The following is a 17,812-nucleotide window of genomic DNA, read 5'->3' as shown; positions in this document are numbered from 1 at the left end:
ATTTTTATTGTGAGATTCTACAGAACAGATCATACATGTAAATACTTGGATGTTTATTGTTATCTCTTTGTGTAATGCAGAGTTTTAAAAGTATTTTTCTTACAGATGAATGAATATGAATAGCTAATGAAGGTGAAAGATGTTTTTCACTTAGGCGGGCTAATATTTAAGTAGTCAAGTTTTTGATTAAGAAAAATTGAAAGTGAGGAGGTTGCTCTAAGAATCACAGGACAATGTAGACAAAAATGAGGAAATGCGTAACATTTGAGCTTGGCTGCATTCTGTATAAGCAGGGAAAGAGAGGATGAAAGGACTAAGAATAAGCTGTAGTAAGAGAGTGAAGTTAGATTGTGCATAACTGAGAAAATGATAGCAAATCACAGCCTCAGTGGTGAAGGAGCATGACTTTAACTTCAGCCTTTTGTATGAATGGTTTAGTAGAGAGAGAAGTGCACACATGCAGTCATTTTCATAAGAGAAGAATGAATACATTCTGGTAACAGAAAATACGATTTTCTTTTCTTCACAGATTGAATGTCTGAAGGTATTGTAAAATCCGAAGAAAACAAAGATTCTTAGGGTAGTAATAAATGCAGGACTGAGCCTGCACTTCTGCAAGAATGTAAATTTTAATATGGGAGAGATTTTGGGAAAAGATTCATAACATTTTCCTTATTTTAATTCTAAAGTGGATGCAAAACAGACAAGCTGGTATTTCAGGCATGGAGGGAAATCTCAGCCTGGATAAAAATGATGACAGGCAGTTTGGCTTCTTGTGGGAGATTTTAGGCTTTGGCAACGGTGACTGAATGAGTTGTCAGACTAACATGGGGAACAAGAAAAGATTACCCTGCTCTTGGGATTATGCCCATGAATATGTAGGATTAATTGGAAGAGCATTTTAAGATAGGATACTAAAGAGACAGATTTGAGAGTCAGCATGGATTCAACTCAGGAAAACTGGGTTTATTAATTTTGCTACAGTAGTTCACATTCTTCTATTTTTACAACTTTATTGCATATTCAACACTACCAAAGAATATACAAATATTTTCTCCTCAAGTGGTATATATTTTTGTTATTATTGAAATAGCTAGTTTTATCTACCCTCAGCTTTGGAAAAGAAAGAGGTTCCAAGAAGAATGAATAAACAAAGGATAAGTGGTAGACAAGGTGAACCAAATGAGATCTGACAACTCACCTTAGAACACGGAGGTTGTCTGACATCTTTAAATGGATGATTTAACTATTGTGAGGAAGAGAAGTTCAAGAAAAAGCCCTGAAGGGAAAAAAAGTAAGGGCAGAGAGACATTTTGTTGAATGGGGAGACAGCAGGCTTTGAAGCCAGATGGACTTTGGTACAAGTGGCAACATCATCAATTATAATTGACTGTGTGGTCTTGGGGAAGGAGTGTAAATTCTCAGGGTGTCTGGTCTCTTGTTGGTAATAATACCTGCTTTGTGAGTTTCTTGGAAGGATTGGAGAGAGTGTAGGTGAAATGCCAGGAACATATTCCAGACACTTATGAATAGTAGCTGCTGGGGCTCTAGAAAAAAAAAAAAAGAAGATGCTTAGTTATGACAGGTATTGTGTAGCACTTATTTAATGAAAATCAATCTAATCTAATGGATGTTAACCAGGTTTACAGGTCGAAACAAATACTGTAAGTTTTACTTTTAATTTTAATATAGTTTTACTAAAAAAGCTAGATGGTATGGAATTAATGATTTCATATTAGGTACACTGATATGGACAGGACAGAACATTTCCCCCACTGTGAATGTAATGAATGTACAAAACAGCCCTTTGCTGCTCCCTTCATAATTTTTTGAAATGGTTTCTTCTCTTCCAAGAAAAGAGCTGGAGTGTGAGACAGAGGTGAAGCCTTTCAATCAGATGACCCTTAGTTTATTTTTAGTACACTATCAGTTTGATTCTTATTGAAAGCTGGAAATTTTAATTTCTAATCCTCCAAATAGATATGTACTTCATATCTTAGTGGGAGGCCACTTAAAGTTAACACTATTTAAAAATGTGTATGTAATTAATTCTATGAACATGGTGGCCTAATTGCCATTATTTTCTTACAACTGGAGTTAGAAGAATGAAGAATTTTGTGCTAAAGAAACATTCGTCTTTCAAAATTCAAAATTATAGATATTTTCATCTGTGACATTAAAATGGGTCCACGGGAAGTCTTGGGTCATTGTCTTGTTCAGCTGTTTATCCCCTCAAAGTGCCACCCCTGTACTATACAGAAGAAATGAAATAAATTCTCATTGTTTTCAATAGAAATTGAACATTTTTATTTTCTTTGAAAAACAAAAATCTAGGCCAGGCACGGTGGCTCACGCCTGTGCGTGGTAGGCTGAGGCAGGTGGATCACCTGAGATCAGGAGTTCAAGACCAGCCTGGTCAACATGGGGAAACCCCTTCTCTACTAAAAATACAAAAGTTAGCTGGACATGGTGGTGTGTGCCTGTAATCCCAGCCACTCGGGAGGCTGAGGCAGGAAAATCGCTTGAGCCTGGGAGGCAGAGGTTGCAGTGAGCCGAGATTGTGCCATTGTACTCCAGCCTGGGTGACAAGAGCGAGACTCCGTCTAAAAAAAAAAAAAAAAAAAAAAAAAAATCTAGCATTCAACTAATTTCTCATTTTATCTGTGTCAATGTCTAGAAATGAGAAGGGAAATTATAGACTTGTATAATTAGCAGTGAGTGTGGATCCTAATTTTGCAGATAATGAAGGTGAGGGATGGATAGGTGTCATAATTCTGCTCCTCTAAAAGCTGCAGATGGAAGAGTTTGAGGAATCCAAGCTATGTGGGTCTTTACAGTGAGTTTGCTACGTGCGGTTCTTTTTAACTCAGTGAATACCTCTTAATAGAATGCATTCAAGAGCATCAGCCCAGACAGTGGGCTGACCTGTGCTGTGGTACTAACCTAAGACCAGAGTCCTCTTCACGAAAGAGGCTTTCTCACCACTTAATGCGTTTGCTACCTGGCCAGTGCTTATGTTTGGTAAGTTCTGAAGTAGGTCCAAATACTTCCATTTAAGAAACAAACCACTGGGTCTCTGAAAAATGGTCTTTGGATATAATCATCTCTGACAGCATGCCTTATTGTACATAGTAGCTCTTCCAGATCTCATCTCTGGGATAATGTGGAGCCTGCTGTACTGCTGTAACCCTGACATTTCTAATCTCATTGAATGACATAGCCTGATCCCCAAACTGGAAATCAGGGAGCTATTCCTGGCTTTTCATTCATCAACACATGTAATTTGATAACAAATTCTGTCAATGCTATTCCTTGAATTTGTCTCCAATCCTCACTTCATCATCACCTCCAGTGCCTTCACAGATCTTTACTATTGGAAGAAACTCCTAATTCTTTTCTCTGCCACCAGAAAGCATGCAGCCTTCACAAAATGCCATGGTGTTTCTTTGTATCTTAGGTGCCTAACAGGGTCCATAATAAACACTCAATAAACAGTCATTGAATTAAAAAAATGTTCAGCAGTAATATCTTAAAACAAGTAATATCTTGAAACAAATATACAGCTGCTTATAAATATAAAAGCAGATGTGTAAGTCTACAGGGAGCTACTTATGACCCCTTTTTGAGATAAGATTTCTTCAAGACAAATAGCCTCCAAAGTGAATTATTTGTATGATAGTACAGAGATTTATATGGAAAGGTTTCATAAGTATTTAATGTTTTGTTTTACAAAGCCAGATCATAGTTCCTTCCTGGTTTCTCGAGTCACTTAGCAACAAGGGTCATTAATTAGTTTTAAACTGATTTAAAAGCAGGTTCAAATTTGAGGTTAAAAGAAAGGAAGGGAAGTACGCGGTCTCACTTTTCCTGCTGGGCTTGCAATTTTAAATAAGATGAAGTAATTTTACAATCATATTTAGTAGATCAATGAAGTACCTGTTTCAGTGCCTGGCTGAGAGTTAGATGCATGGAAATAAACCACTGCGAGCATGAAACAAAGTTTCTCTGTAAGAAAACCATCTGGAGCATCTGGCAGAATAAAGACAATTCCCTTGGCAGTTCACAGCAAAGCTCATTTCCCCCCCTCTGTTTTTACAATTTAGACAGAAATACTGATTGACAGCAAAGGCTACACTTCAAGGTATGGCTTTTCCCCTTAATGTTTAATTTTCAGATTGTATTATAACTTTGATTTCAGCTTTCCTTTTTTCTGCATGTTGACAACCAAATTGAAACTAAAACTCCCTTATTTTAAGGTTTTCTTCAATAGAAACCCTAAGGATGTTCTAGTCGATAGAAGTAAATGATCACTCAAATTCCTTTAACCTTCCTGAGCTTGAGTGTTTTGTAGGCTGGACAATAGAAACCCTAAGGATGTTCTGGTCGATGGAAATAAATGATCACTCAAATTCCTTTAACCTTCCTGAGCTTGAGTGTTTTGTAGGCTGGAAAACACTTGCACCTAAAAGACTTTGTGAAACGGATGCTTCCTCATTTTGTTTATCCTCTTTTAGCTTATGGTGATGAATTCAAATTATAAAAACTGTAATGAGGTCACAAGATCATTCACACCAAACTCAGGTCAAGAAATGTAGCGCCTGTTCTTAAGAGCTTGTCTGATCTTCATGAGCCCCGCTCTGCTGATGGTTAGGGACAGCTTCCATTTGCCAGTGGGAACTACTATCACTTCACGTTTGTATTTCTCCTTTTAGTTTACACATTCAGACTATACAAAATTCAAATCAGGGCCAGTATAACAGCCTCTTTGGAATGACTATTTCTTTTGGTAAATTATTGTCATCCAAATTTTACATCCACCTCTTTTTCCTGCCCAAGATGGCTTCTTGGGGGCATTGAGGAGGTTTCATCTGTGGCAGCAGAGACCAGGTGAAAAGATGTATGTGGTGTCCTCTAGATGCTCTCAAATTGCAACTGTGGAGTGGCTGGGTTAGGCTGCTCCTCTGAACTGGTAACTGCCAAGGTTCAAGTGGTCTCATCTGGCTGTTTGAGTTTAAACCTAGTGGTGCCCATGGTGGAGCCAATAGCCCAATAGCCTTTGATCTTGAAGTTGTTACTAATAGCAGCCACATAATTTAGACTCCAAGCTTCTGTAAAGTCACAGGCAATGTGGAAGGCATCTGTATGATGGAGAGAGATTTGACCCTATAATTTGAATTTTATCTTTGAGGTTTGGCCATGTGACTTTGGGAAAGGTAAGTGACACTCTATGAACTTCAGTTTCTTTGTAAAGTGGAAATCATAATACCTGGCAGAGGCCTGAAAGTTATAAAATCGGAATGTTTATTCCTGACACAGACTGGATAATATATGACTATTATTGTTGTTAATATTTCTTGAATATTTGTGGTTTCTGAGTGTTCTTTTAAAGCCCAAAATCAAAAAGAGAAGAGTAAGGAGGGAAAAAGGAAAGGAAAGAAAGAAAAGACACAGAGCCAGATCTCTATTTAATATTTTAGATTGCTCTTTGACTTTTGTTTAGAGTTTTTCCCTGATTAAATAACACTGAATCCTTCTTTATCTAATTTGATTTATATGAGAAAAGACTGAGACCACAAATATAGAAGAAACATTATATAAGTAATGTTATTATTATATTTGTAATATAATTATTCTAGGAATCTTGGGTAATCTACTCTTAAGAACAATCTATAAAATACCCATCTTGGGATTTGGTGAGATAAATGATATCACATTTAATGGTTCAGAAAGTTAGTTTCCTCTTTATCATCAATATTTCTGTGTGTAAAGAAAAACATCAGTTAGGTAGTTAGATTTCCCAAAAGTGTTTTCAAGAGAATTTTGTACATCTAGGAAAAACTTTGCTGATAAAACATTTTTCTCTACTGTTAGTTTTTAGGCCTCCTACAAGCACTCTGTAATTGCACAAATGCAATTGCTGATTCAAACTAAAGCATGAGAATTATGCTAAAAAAATATCCAGCCCTAGAAAAACATTTTCATAGTGCCCACTAATGTGATAAATCTGATAATTTTAAAATGGTAACCATATGTAGACTTGTAGACTGGGTAATCCATAAAAGAGCTGCTTTCAACTTGAAAGACCTAATTATCTTGGTAAGTAGCTTCATAGTTGACACCAGGGAGACTTGTTCATTTATAGTCTTCTTTGTATGTGTATGTATTGACATGCTTGCAAGCTGGGGTTCAGTGAGGCTTCATCTAGAGAGACTTTTCTCTAGTATGTCAGGAAATTATCTTCTAATTGGATATATATATATATGTATATATACATATATACATATATATATATATCCAATTAGATATATATCATTCCAATTGAGAAGTACCCCTCCTCCATTACAACCCTTCCTCCACTACCACCAATTTGAAGAAATTGTTATTCTGGTAATTAAACTAATAAAACTGACAAATAATGAGAGAGATTACTTTCCTCAACAGTTAACTCCTAAGACAGGCTGTCTGAAATACTTCGGGATAAATTTAACAAAATACGTACAAGATCCATACATTGAAAACTACAAAAGACTGTTAAGAGAAAATTTAAAAGTCAAATAGAAAGGAAAAATATCATATTCTTGAACTAGGAAACTCATATTGTTAAGAAATGAATTTTCCCCAAATTGATCTTCAGATTCAATGCAAGTCTTCCCAGAGGACTTCTCTGTAGAAACACACAAGCTGATTCTAATAGGTATGTGGAAATAAAAAGGACCTACAATTGTCAAAATAGTCCTTTAAAAGAAAAATAAATTTGGAGGATTTCCATTTTCTGATTTCAAGCTCTACTTTAAAGCTACATAATCAAGACAGTGTGGTCTTGGTATAAAGATAGATCAGTGGAATAGAGTAAATAAAGAGTTCAGAAATAGACCAACATTTGACAAAGGTGCCAAGGTAATTCAATAAGGAAAGGATAGTATTTTCAACAGATAGTGTTGGAATACCTGGATATTCAAATGGGAAAGAGATGAGCGTCAATCCTACTCACACTGTACAAAAAAGTAAATTTAAAGTAGATAATAGACCTCAAGTAAAAGCAGAACATACAAGGCTTCCAGGAGAAAACATATTTTTTTTCAAGATTTTGTAAATAGAACAGAACTATAACCATAAAAATTTATGAATTAGACTTTATTAAAATTAAAAACATAATTTTTAATTAAGTTACAACCCCACTCATTACAACTACTTCTCTTCCAGACACATCACTAAGAAAATGAAAAAGCAAGGGACTGGAAAGAAAGTATCTGCCATATGCCGGGCGCGGTGGCTCAAGCCTGTAATCCCAGCATTTTGGGAGGCCGAGGCGGGCGGATCACAAGGTCAGGAGATCGAGACCATCCTGGCTAACACGGTGAAACCCCGTCTCTACTAAAAATACAAAAAATTAGCCAGGCGTGGTGGCGGGCGCCTGTAATCCCAGCTACTCGGGAGGCTGAGGCAGGAGAATGGTGTGAACCCGGGAGGCAGAGCTTGCAGTGAGCCGAGATCGCGCCAGTGCACTCCAGCGTGGGGGACAGAGAAAGACTCTGTCTCAAAAAAATAAAAAAAAAAATAAATAAATAAAGTATCTGCCATATATATACATATATATACACACACACATACATATACATATATATATACACACATATATATACACACACACTTATACATATATACACACATATACACACATATATGTATATATACATATACATATATAGATGTGTGTATAGACTTACATCCAACATACTAACATATGTAAAGAACTCTCACAACTCAAAAATAAGACAAATGACAAGTTTAAAAATGGAGTGAAGGATTGGAACATACCCTTCACAAAAATACATATGCAGTGGCCAAGAAGGACATGAACATATCATTAATCATCAGGGAAGTGCAAATTTCCCTGATATTACTACAAACCTGCTAGAATGGCTAAAATTTAAAAGACTAACAAAAACAGGTGTTGGAAAGGACGTAGAGCAACTGGAACTCTCATATACTGCTCCTGGGAATGTAAAATACTATAAATACTTTGGAAAACAGTTTGTCAGTTTCTTATAAAAGAAAACATATACTTCCATATGACTCAGATTTAGATGATATGGAAGTATATGAAAACCAATGTTCAAGAGGAATGAACCCTACGTCCACAACAAGACAGATACACTAATGTTCAGAGAAGCTTTATTCATAATATTTCCCAACCGTAAACACCCCTAATATACATTTACAGATGAATGGATAAACAAGTTGCGGAATATTCATGCAACTTACCAGTAAAAAAGAATAAACTACTTTTATATATAATAGCATTGGTGAAGCTCAAAAAGCTTCTAAGCAAAAAGAGCCAGACACAAAAGAATACCAGTTGTATAACTGCATTTACATGAAGTTTATAGAACAAAACTAATCTATAGTGACAGATGTCGGGTCAGCAGTTGCCTGAGAAGGGGCTGGAGTTTGATTGCAGAGTTATGAGAGAATATGTTGGGGCCTGGGGAAAGGAGGGGGAAGGCCGACAGAAGCATTCTATAGCTTAATTATGGGGGTGATTACATGGGTGTATATGTCATCAAAGCTCATTGAACTATACACTTAAAATAGGTACATTTTATTGTATGCAAAATATAGTTCTATGAAATAAAAAAAAGAAAGAAAAAAAAAACAGACTGTCTTCCTAGTTAAAATTTTTCAAAGTAGCACCTAGAAGGTCCATCTAACTTGGCATAAGTGTGACAAGCCTAGAGAGGATAGTAATTTCTTCCCTATGACTCTATCTTCTTTTTTTTTGTTTGTTTTTTTTATTATACTTTAGGTTTTAGGGTACATGTGCACAATGTGCAGGTTTGTTACATATGTATCCATGTGCCATGTTGATTTCCTGCACCCATTAACTCGTCATTTAGCATTAGGTATATCTCCTAATGCTGTCCCTCCCCCCTCCCCCACCCCACAACAGTCCCTGGAGTGTGATGTTCCCCTTCCTGTGTCCATGAGTTCTCATTGTTCAATTCCCACCTATGAGTGAAAACATGCGGTGTTTGGTTTTTTGTCCTTGCGATAGTTTACTGAGAATGATGTTTTCCAATTTCATCCATGTCCCTACAAAGGACATGAACTCATCATTTTTTATGGCTGCATAGTATTCCATGGTGTATATGTGCCACATTTTCTTAATCCAGTCTATTGTTGTTGGATATTTGGGTTGGTTCCAAGTCTTTGCTATTGTGAATAGTGCCGCAATAAACATACGTGTGCATGTGTCTTTATAGCAGCATGATTTATAGTCCTTTGGGTATATACCCAGTAATGGGATGGCTGGGTCAAATGGTATTTCTAGTTCGAGATCCCTGAGGAATCACCACACTGACTTCCACAATGGTTGAACTAGTTTACAGTCCCACCAACAGTGTAAAAGTGTTCCTATTTCTCCACATCCTCTCCAGCACCTGTTGGTTCCTGATTTTTTTAATGATGGCCATTCTAACTGGTGTGAGATGGTATCTCACTGTGGTTTTGATTTGCATTTCCCTGATGGCCAGTGATGATGAGCATTTCTTCATGTGTTTTTTGGCTGCATAAATGTCTTCTTTTGAGAAGTGTCTGTTCATGTCCTTTGCCCACTTTTTGATGGGGTTGTTTGTTTTTTTCTTGTAAATTCGTTTGAGTTCATTGTAGATTCTGGATATTAGCCCTTTGTCAGATGAGTAGGTTGCAAAAATTTTCTCCCATTCTGTAGGTTGCCTGTTCACTCTGATGGTAGTTTCTTTTGCTGTGCAGAAGCTCTTTAGTTTAATGAGATCCCATTTGTCAATTTGGGCTTTTGTTGCCATTGCTTTTGGTGTTTTAGACATGAAGTCCTTGCCCACGCCTATGTCCTGAATGGTATTGCCTAGGTTTTCTTGTAGGATTTTAATGGTTTTAGGTCTAACATTTAAGTCTTTAATCCATCCTGAATTAATTTTTGTATAAGGTGTAAGGAAGGGATCCAGTTTCAGCTTTCTACATATGGCTAGCCAGTTTTCCCAGCACCATTTATTAAATAGGGAATCCTTTCCCCATTTCTTGTTTTTGTCAGGTTTGTCAAAGATCAGATAGTTGTAGATATGCGGCATCATTTCTGAGGGCTCTGTTCTGTTCCATTGATCTATGTCTCTGTTGTGGCACCAGTACCATGCTGTTTTGGTTACTGTAGCCTTGTAGTAGAGTTTGAAGTCAGGTAGCGTGATGCCTCCAGCTTTGTTCTTTTGGCTTAGGATTGACTTGGTGATGCGGGCTCTTTTTTGGTTCCATATGAACTTGAAAGTAGTTTTTTCCAATTCTGTGAAGAAAGTCATTGGTAGCTTGATGGGGATGGCATTGAATCTATAAACTACCTTGGGCAGTATGGCCATTTTCATGATATTGATTCTTCCAACCCATGAGCATGGAATGTTCTTCCATTTGTTTGCATCCTCTTTTATTTCATTGAGCAGTGGTTTGTAGTTCTCCTTGAAGAGGTCCTTCACATCCCTTGTAAGTTGGATTCCTAGGTATTTTATTCTCTTTGAAGCAATTGTGAATGGGAGTTCACTCATGATTTGGCTCTCTGTTTGTCTGTTATTGGTGTACAAGAATGCTTGTGATTTTTGTACATTGATTTTGTATCCTGAGACTTTGCTGAAGTTGCTAATCGGCTTAAGGAGATTTTGGGCTGAGACAATGGGGTTTTCTAGATATACAATCATGTCATCTGCAAACAGGGACAATTTGACTTCCTCTTTTCCTAACTGAATACCCTTTATTTCCTTCTCCTGCCTGATTGCTCTGGCCAGAACTTCCAGCACTATGTTGAATAGGAGCGGTGAGAGAGGGCATCCCTGTCTTGTGCCAGTTTTCAGAGGGAATGCTTCCAGTTTTTGCCCATTCAGTATGATATTGGCTGTGGGTTTGTCATAGATAGCTCTTATTATTTTGAGATACGTCCCATCAATACCTAATTTATTGAGAGTTTTTAGCATGAAGGGTTGTTGAATTTTGTCAAAGGCCTTTTCTGCATCTATTGAGATAATCATGTGGTTTTTGTCTTTGGTTCTGTTTATATGCTGGATTACATTTATTGATTTGAGTATGTTGAACCAGCCTTGCATCCCAGGGATGAAGCCCACTTGATCATGGTGGATAAGCTTTTTGATGTGCTGCTGGATTCGGTTTGCCAGTATTTTATTGAGGATTTTTGCATCAGTGTTCATCAAGGATATTGGTCTGAAATTCTCTTTTTTGGTTATGTCTCTGCCAGGCTTTGGTATCAGGATGATGCTCGCTTCATAAAATGTGTTAGGGAGGATTCCCTCTTTTTCTATTGATTGGAATAGTTTCAGAAGGAATGGTACCAGTTCCTCCTTGTACTTCTGGTAGAATTCAGCTGTGAATCCATCAGGTCCTGGACTCTTTTTGGTTGGTAAGCTATTGATTATTGCCACAATTTCAGAACCTGTTATTGGTCTATTCAGAGATTCAACTCCTTCCTGATTTAGTCTTGGGAGGGTGTATTTGTCGAGGAATTTATCCATTTCTTCTAGATTTTCTAGTTTATTTGCATAGAGGTGTTTGTAGTATTCTCTGATGGTAGATTGTATTTCTGTGGGATCGGTGGTGATATCCCCTTTATCATTTTTTATTGCATCTATTTGATTCTTCTCTCTTTTCTTCTTTATTAGTCTTGCTAGTGGTCCATCAATTTTGTTGATCTTTTCAAAAAACCAGCTCCTGGATTCATTAATTTTTTGAAGGGTTTTTTGTGTCTCTATTTCCTTCAGTTCTGCTCTGATTTTAGTTATTTCTAGCCTTCTGCTAGCTTTTGAATGTGTTTGCTCTTGCTTTTCTAGTTCTTTTAATTGTGATGTTAGGGTGTCAATTTTGGATCTTTCCTGCTTTCACTTGTGGGCATTTAGTGCTATAAATTTCCCTCTACACACTGCTTTGAACGTGTCCCAGAGATTCTGGTATGTTGTGTCTTTGTTCTTGTTGGCTTCAAAGAACATCTTTATTTCTGCCTTCATTTCATTATGTACCCAATAGTCATTCAGGAGCAGGTTGTTCAGTTTCCATGTAGTTGAGCGGTTTTGAGTGAGTTTCTTAATCCTGAGTTCTAGGTTGATTGCACTGTGGTCTGAGAGACAGTTTGTTATAATTTCTGTTCTTTTACATTTGCTGAGGAGAGCTTTACTTCCAACTATGTGGTCAATTTTGTAATAGGTGTGGTGTGGTGCTGAAAAAAATGTATATTCTGTTGATTTGGGGTGGAGAGTTCTGTAGATGTCTATTAGGTCCACTTTATGTAGAGCTGAGTTCAATTCCTGGATATCCTTGTTAACTTTCTGTCTCGTTGATCTGTCTAATGTTGACAGTGGGGTGTTAAAATCTCCCATTATTATTGTGTGGGAGTTTAAGTCCCTTTGTAGGTCACTCAGGACTTGCTTTATGAATCTGGGTGCTCCTGTGTTGGGTGCATATATATTTAGGATAGTTAGCTCTTCTTGTTGAATTGATCCCTTTACCATTATGTAATGGCCTTCTTTGTCTCTTTTGATCTTTGTTGGTTTAAAGTCTATTTTATCAGAGACTAGAATTGCAACCCCTGCCTTTTTTTATTTTCCATTTGCTTGGTAGATCATCCTCCATCCCTTTATTTTGAGTCTATGTGTGTCTCTGCACGTGAGATGGGTTTCCTCAATACAGCACACTGATGGGTCCTGACTCCTTATCCAGTTTGCCAGTCTATGTCTTTTAATTGGAGCATTTAGCCCATTTACATTTAACGTTAATACTGTTATGTGTGAATCTGATCCTGTCATTATGATGTTAGTTGATTATTTTGCTCATTAGTTGCTGCAGTTTCTTCCTAGCCTTGATGGTCTTTACAATTTGGCATGTTTTTGCAGTGGCTGGTACTGGTTGTTCCGTTCCATGTTTAATACTTCCTTCAGGAGCTCTTTTAGGGCAGGCCTGGTGGTGACAAAATCACTCAGCGTTTGCTTGTCTGTAAAGTATTTTATTTCTCCTTCACTTATGAAGCTTAGTTTGGCTGGATATGAAATTCTGGGTTGAAAATTCTTTTCTTTAAGAATGTTGAATATTGGCCCCCACTCTCTTCTGGCTTGTAGAGTTTCTGCCCAGAGATCAGCTGTTAGTCTGATGGGCTTCCCTTCTTGGGTAACCCGACCTTTCTCTCTGGCTGCCCTTAACATTTTTTCCTTCATTTCAACTTTGGTGAATGTGACAATTATGTGTCTTGGAGTTGCTCTTCTCGAGGAGTATCTTTGTGGCGTTCTCTGTATTTCCTGAATCTGAATGTTGGCCTGCCTTGCTAGATTGGGGAATTTCTCCTGGATAATATCTTGCAGAGTGTTTTCCAACTTGGTTCCATTCTCCCTGTCATTTTCAGGTACACCAATCAGACGTAGGTTTGGTCTTTTCACATAGTCCCAAATTTCTTGGAGGCTTTGTTCATTTCTTTTTATTCTTTTTTCTCTAAACTTCCCTTCTCTCTTCATTTCATTCATTTCATCTTCCATCAGCAATACCCTTTCTTCCAGTTGATCGCATCTGCTACTGAGGCTTCTGCAATCTTCGCATAGTTCTCAAAACTTGGCTTTCAGCTCCATCAGCTCCTTTAAGCACTTCTCTGCATTTGTCATTTTAGTTATATGTTCGTCTAATTATTTTTCCAAGTTTTTAACTTCTTTGACATTGGTTTGAATTTCCTCTCGTAGCTCAGAGTAGTTTGATCTTCTGAAGCCTTCTTCTCTCAACTCATCAAAGTCATCCTCCATCCAGTTTTGTTCCATTGCTGGTGAGGAACTGCGTTCCTTTGGAGGAGGAGAGGTGCTCTGCTTTTTAGAGTTTCCAGTTTTTCTGCTCTGTTTTTTCCCCATCTTTGTGGTTTTATCTAATTTTTGTCTTTGATGATGGTGATGTACAGATTGGTTTTTGGTGTGGATGTCCTTTCTGTTTCTTAGTTTACCTTCTACCAGACAGGACCCTCAGCTGCAGGTCTGTTGGAGTTTACTAGAGGTCCACTCCAGACCCTGTTTGGCTGGGTGTCAGCAGTGGTGGCTTCAGAACAGCGGATTTTTGCGAGACCACAAATTCAGCTGTCTGATAGTTCCTCTGGAAGTTTTGTCTCAGAGGAGTACCTGGCCGAATGAGGTGTCAGTCTGTCCCTACTGGGGGGGTGCCTCCCAATTAGGCTGCTCAGGGGTGAGGGACTCACTTTAGGAGGCAGTCTGTCTGTTCTCAGATCTCCAGCTGCGTGCTGGGAGAACCACTACTCTCTTCAAAGCTGTCAGTCAGACAGGGACATTTAAGTCTGTGGAGGTTCCTGCTGAGTTTTTGTTTGTCTGTGCCCTGCCCCCAGAGGTGGAGCCTACAGTGGCAGGCAGGCCTCCTTGAGCTGTGGTGGGCTCCACCCAGTTCGAGCTTCCTGGCTGCTTTGTTTACCTAAGCAAGCCTGGGCAATGGCGGGCGCCCCTCCCCCAGCGTCGCTGCAGCCTTGCAGCTTGATCTCAGACTGCTGTGCTAGCAATCAGCAAGACTCTGTGGGCATAGGACCCTCCGAGCCAGGTGCGGGACACAATCTCCCAGTGTGCCGTTTTCCAGGCCCGTTGGAAAAGCGCAGTATGAGGGTGGGACTGACCCGATATTCCAGGTGCCGTCTGTTACCCCTTTCTTTGACTAGGAAAGGGAACTCCCTGACCCCTTGTGCTTCCCGAGTGAGGCAATGCCTCCCCCTGCTTCGGCTCGCACACAGTGCGCTTCACTGACTGTCCTGCACCCACTGTTTGGCACTCCCTAGTGAGATGAAACCGGTACCTCAAGCAGAAATGCAGAAATCACCCGTCTTCTGTGTCGCTCGGGCTGGGAGCTGGAGACCGGAGCTGTTCCTATTCGGCCATCTTGACTCTATCTTCTTAATAAGAGGAACCTGCTCCTACATCCTTCCCAGAGTTTCATTTTCACAGCCTTTCATAGCTTACAAAATAGTTAAAAATCCTCATAAACATTAAATTAAGAATGAAATGACTTTCTAGTCTGTTATTTTTCTGTCATATCAATTGCAAGTATTTTATCTGTCATCTTAAGTTTTGTATTTTCTGCTTCATCATTTTTTTTGATTGTAGCATCTCTAAAAGAAGCAATTGGATCATGTTCAACACAGGGAAAATAGTTCCTTGAATTTCTTCCTTACTGATAATCTCTTCCACATCTGTCTTGTTATCATAGCTTTCTAATGAGATTTTAAGTAGTCTCCCTACCCCCAATTCATTTACCATGTGAATATCACCGTGTAAATAATCCTACTGAAGCTATTCCTTAATCAAATCATCCCCCTTCTCAGAAACCTTCAGTCACTTGGCTTACTAAAAAACAAAATTCATTAGTTTTCCAGGACTGGTTCCATTCTATCTTTCCTGATTTCCCATTGTTCCCCTGTGAATGATACAAGTTCTAGCTGAAATTGGCCACCAATCATTCCTCTCCTACCTCCACCTTTTCCTTCCTCTTTGCATTCCAGGTCTCACCCAATTTCCATAACAGTTTGCATGACTCTCCTCAACCATCACTCTCAACCGGTGTGATACCAGCCACCCATCAAAGCATTTTCTCTTTCTCTTGCAGTTACTCCTGCATTAGATTATAAACTCTTAAAGGGCTGGGCTTAGTTTCTGTCATCTTTGTTTCTCCCACAGAGAGGCCTCAACACAATCTGAGTGAATTCATGGAATGAATCATGCAAGTCCATGTGGTTGAGAAGCAGAAGAGTGAGGACCAGAATCTCTAACTCTTCATTCCTCATTCTATTACTTTTTACACCACGGTGGTTGCAAAAATCTCCCATAGGACTTTGAATTGCCTTTGGAGAAGGATGGGGAGAACACGCTGCTCCAGACATTTAAAACTGAATCAAAGAAGGCAGTAAAACTTGCTGCAGGGAATCGTCCTAGCAGAAAGATCAGCTTAGATGCCTTTTTACTTCTAATCTCTTATGGTGGTAGAGCAAATGGACTGTAAAGTCTCCTATGGAAATTGATGCTATTCATTAGATCTCTTTATGTACACTTTTTTTTTCTTTTTAGATGGAGCCTGATTGGAGACTTAGTTTATTTTGTTTGTAGTCAATTATTTCTAAATGGGTTCAAACTTTTTGTGTGTGTTTGAAGAATACTTTTACAAAATAGTATTTTGGACAGCAGTTTTTTGAGGGCATTAGTTTCCAAATACATTTAGCATGGCACACTCACCAGCCCACCCTTCGACACCCAGATGTTGTTTAAGAAGAGCGGATACCATTTTAAACCAGCTTGCTTATGACACTGCATGTTCCAGCAAAACACAATCTGTCTTTGGGTTGGCTTGGCACTTTCTATAGCTCTTATACTTGCCTCCTTCTTGTGCCAAATGATACTTCAGTGTTCTCTCTGATAGACAATACTAGAAAGCATATTGTCTTGGTTACAGCAAAAGTACATTTCCGGTGTGGACAAAAATATGGCCACTTGCCCATGACATGACACTCAGTTGGATATATGCTACTTTTAATGATGTCAGTTGAAGCAGATGGACAAAGCATACCACGTGGTGGAGGCTACTGACTGCCCTCCTTTTGTTTCATTGTAAAGATGTAGCTGGACTATGGTTGTTCAGCCACAGACTCATTCCCCAGCCTTCCTACAACTACATGAAGACTTGTGACTATGCCGTTGTGGTAGAGTGTGAGGGATGTGATATGTGCTGCTTCTGAGCTTGGGCCTTGCAATGCTGGCTGGGTGCTCTTTTCACAAGCTGGAACTTAAATCTGCCTCCAACCCTGCTCAGCATGGTCATATTTTAGAGCATGGGTGGGCAAACTTTTTCTTCATGTAAAGGGCCAAATAGTAAATATTTTCACATTTGTAACCATTCAGTCTCTACCCTGTGGTGTGTAAGCAGCCAAAGATGATATGTAAACAAATGGTCATGGCTGTATTCCAATAAAATGTTATGTGCAAATCCAAGTGGCAGGCTGGATTTGGTCCGTGGCCTGTAGTGTTCTAATCCCTGCCTTGTGGTTAATAAACTGTGGAAAGAAACTGGGTGCCTACATGGCTGCAAGGAACAGAGCTGCCCCAGACCAGACCGCTCTCCTACAGATAGTTTATGAGAGAGAGGGGAGCTTTCTTTTCTTTAAGCCACAGCACTTTGGGGCCTCTTTGTGCAGCAGTTGGGCTTTTCCCCTACTCAGTACACATGAGCAGGCACTGTTGGCCTTTTTTAGATTCAGCTTCACATTTGAGAGCAGGAAGCTTTAGTCCAGAGCTCCAGCCATTTGAGATTGACTCTTCACTGACTCTTATGTTTCCCCAGAAGGCTTTAAGTTATTCCATCCATTTTATGTAAGGAAGGTAGATTAGTTTTGTCAGTAGTCATGTTTATTTGGATTATCATCTTACCCTTTCTTGAAACTGATGGAGGTATTCCCAGGGGCTATTTGACAACCCCTGAGCTGCCTGAGGAGCATAGTATGCAGATATAATATATGAAGGAGGTAAAATTTTTCTTTGGGGATTTTTTTGTTCCTCCTTCATCCAAAGTCCTTTTATCCCTCCTCAGATATCTCTACTATGGCTTAGTCTTAGAGTATTGGTTTTTCTTAGCTATAAATTATAGCTCATAAAACTTATATGTCATTTTTGTTTTGTTTTGCTTTTTCTAATCATAAATTATATGACCTTTACAGAAAATTTAGAAAATACAGGAAACTGAAAAGTTACACATGGTACAACTCACAACCGCAAACACA

General features: G+C 38.7%; 1 protein-coding gene across 1 annotated transcript in view; it reads right to left on the bottom strand.

Moving 5' to 3' along the window:
- Positions 1 to 17,812, bottom strand: part of LOC129469797 (putative uncharacterized protein encoded by LINC00472) — a 190,876-nt gene that overhangs the window by 73,026 nt on the left and 100,038 nt on the right. Inside the window, exon 4 of the mRNA XM_055256833.2 lies at positions 1,202 to 1,547. The gene's annotated coding sequence lies outside the window, so the exon portion shown is untranslated. The remainder of the gene's footprint in view (positions 1 to 1,201; positions 1,548 to 17,812) is intronic.

The sequence above is a fragment of the Symphalangus syndactylus genome, chromosome 2, assembly GCF_028878055.3.
Source record: "Symphalangus syndactylus isolate Jambi chromosome 2, NHGRI_mSymSyn1-v2.1_pri, whole genome shotgun sequence".
Classification (NCBI taxonomy): domain Eukaryota; kingdom Metazoa; phylum Chordata; class Mammalia; order Primates; family Hylobatidae; genus Symphalangus; species Symphalangus syndactylus.
Note: the sequence above shows the minus strand (reverse complement) of the source record. Positions and strands in the feature narration are given on the sequence as shown.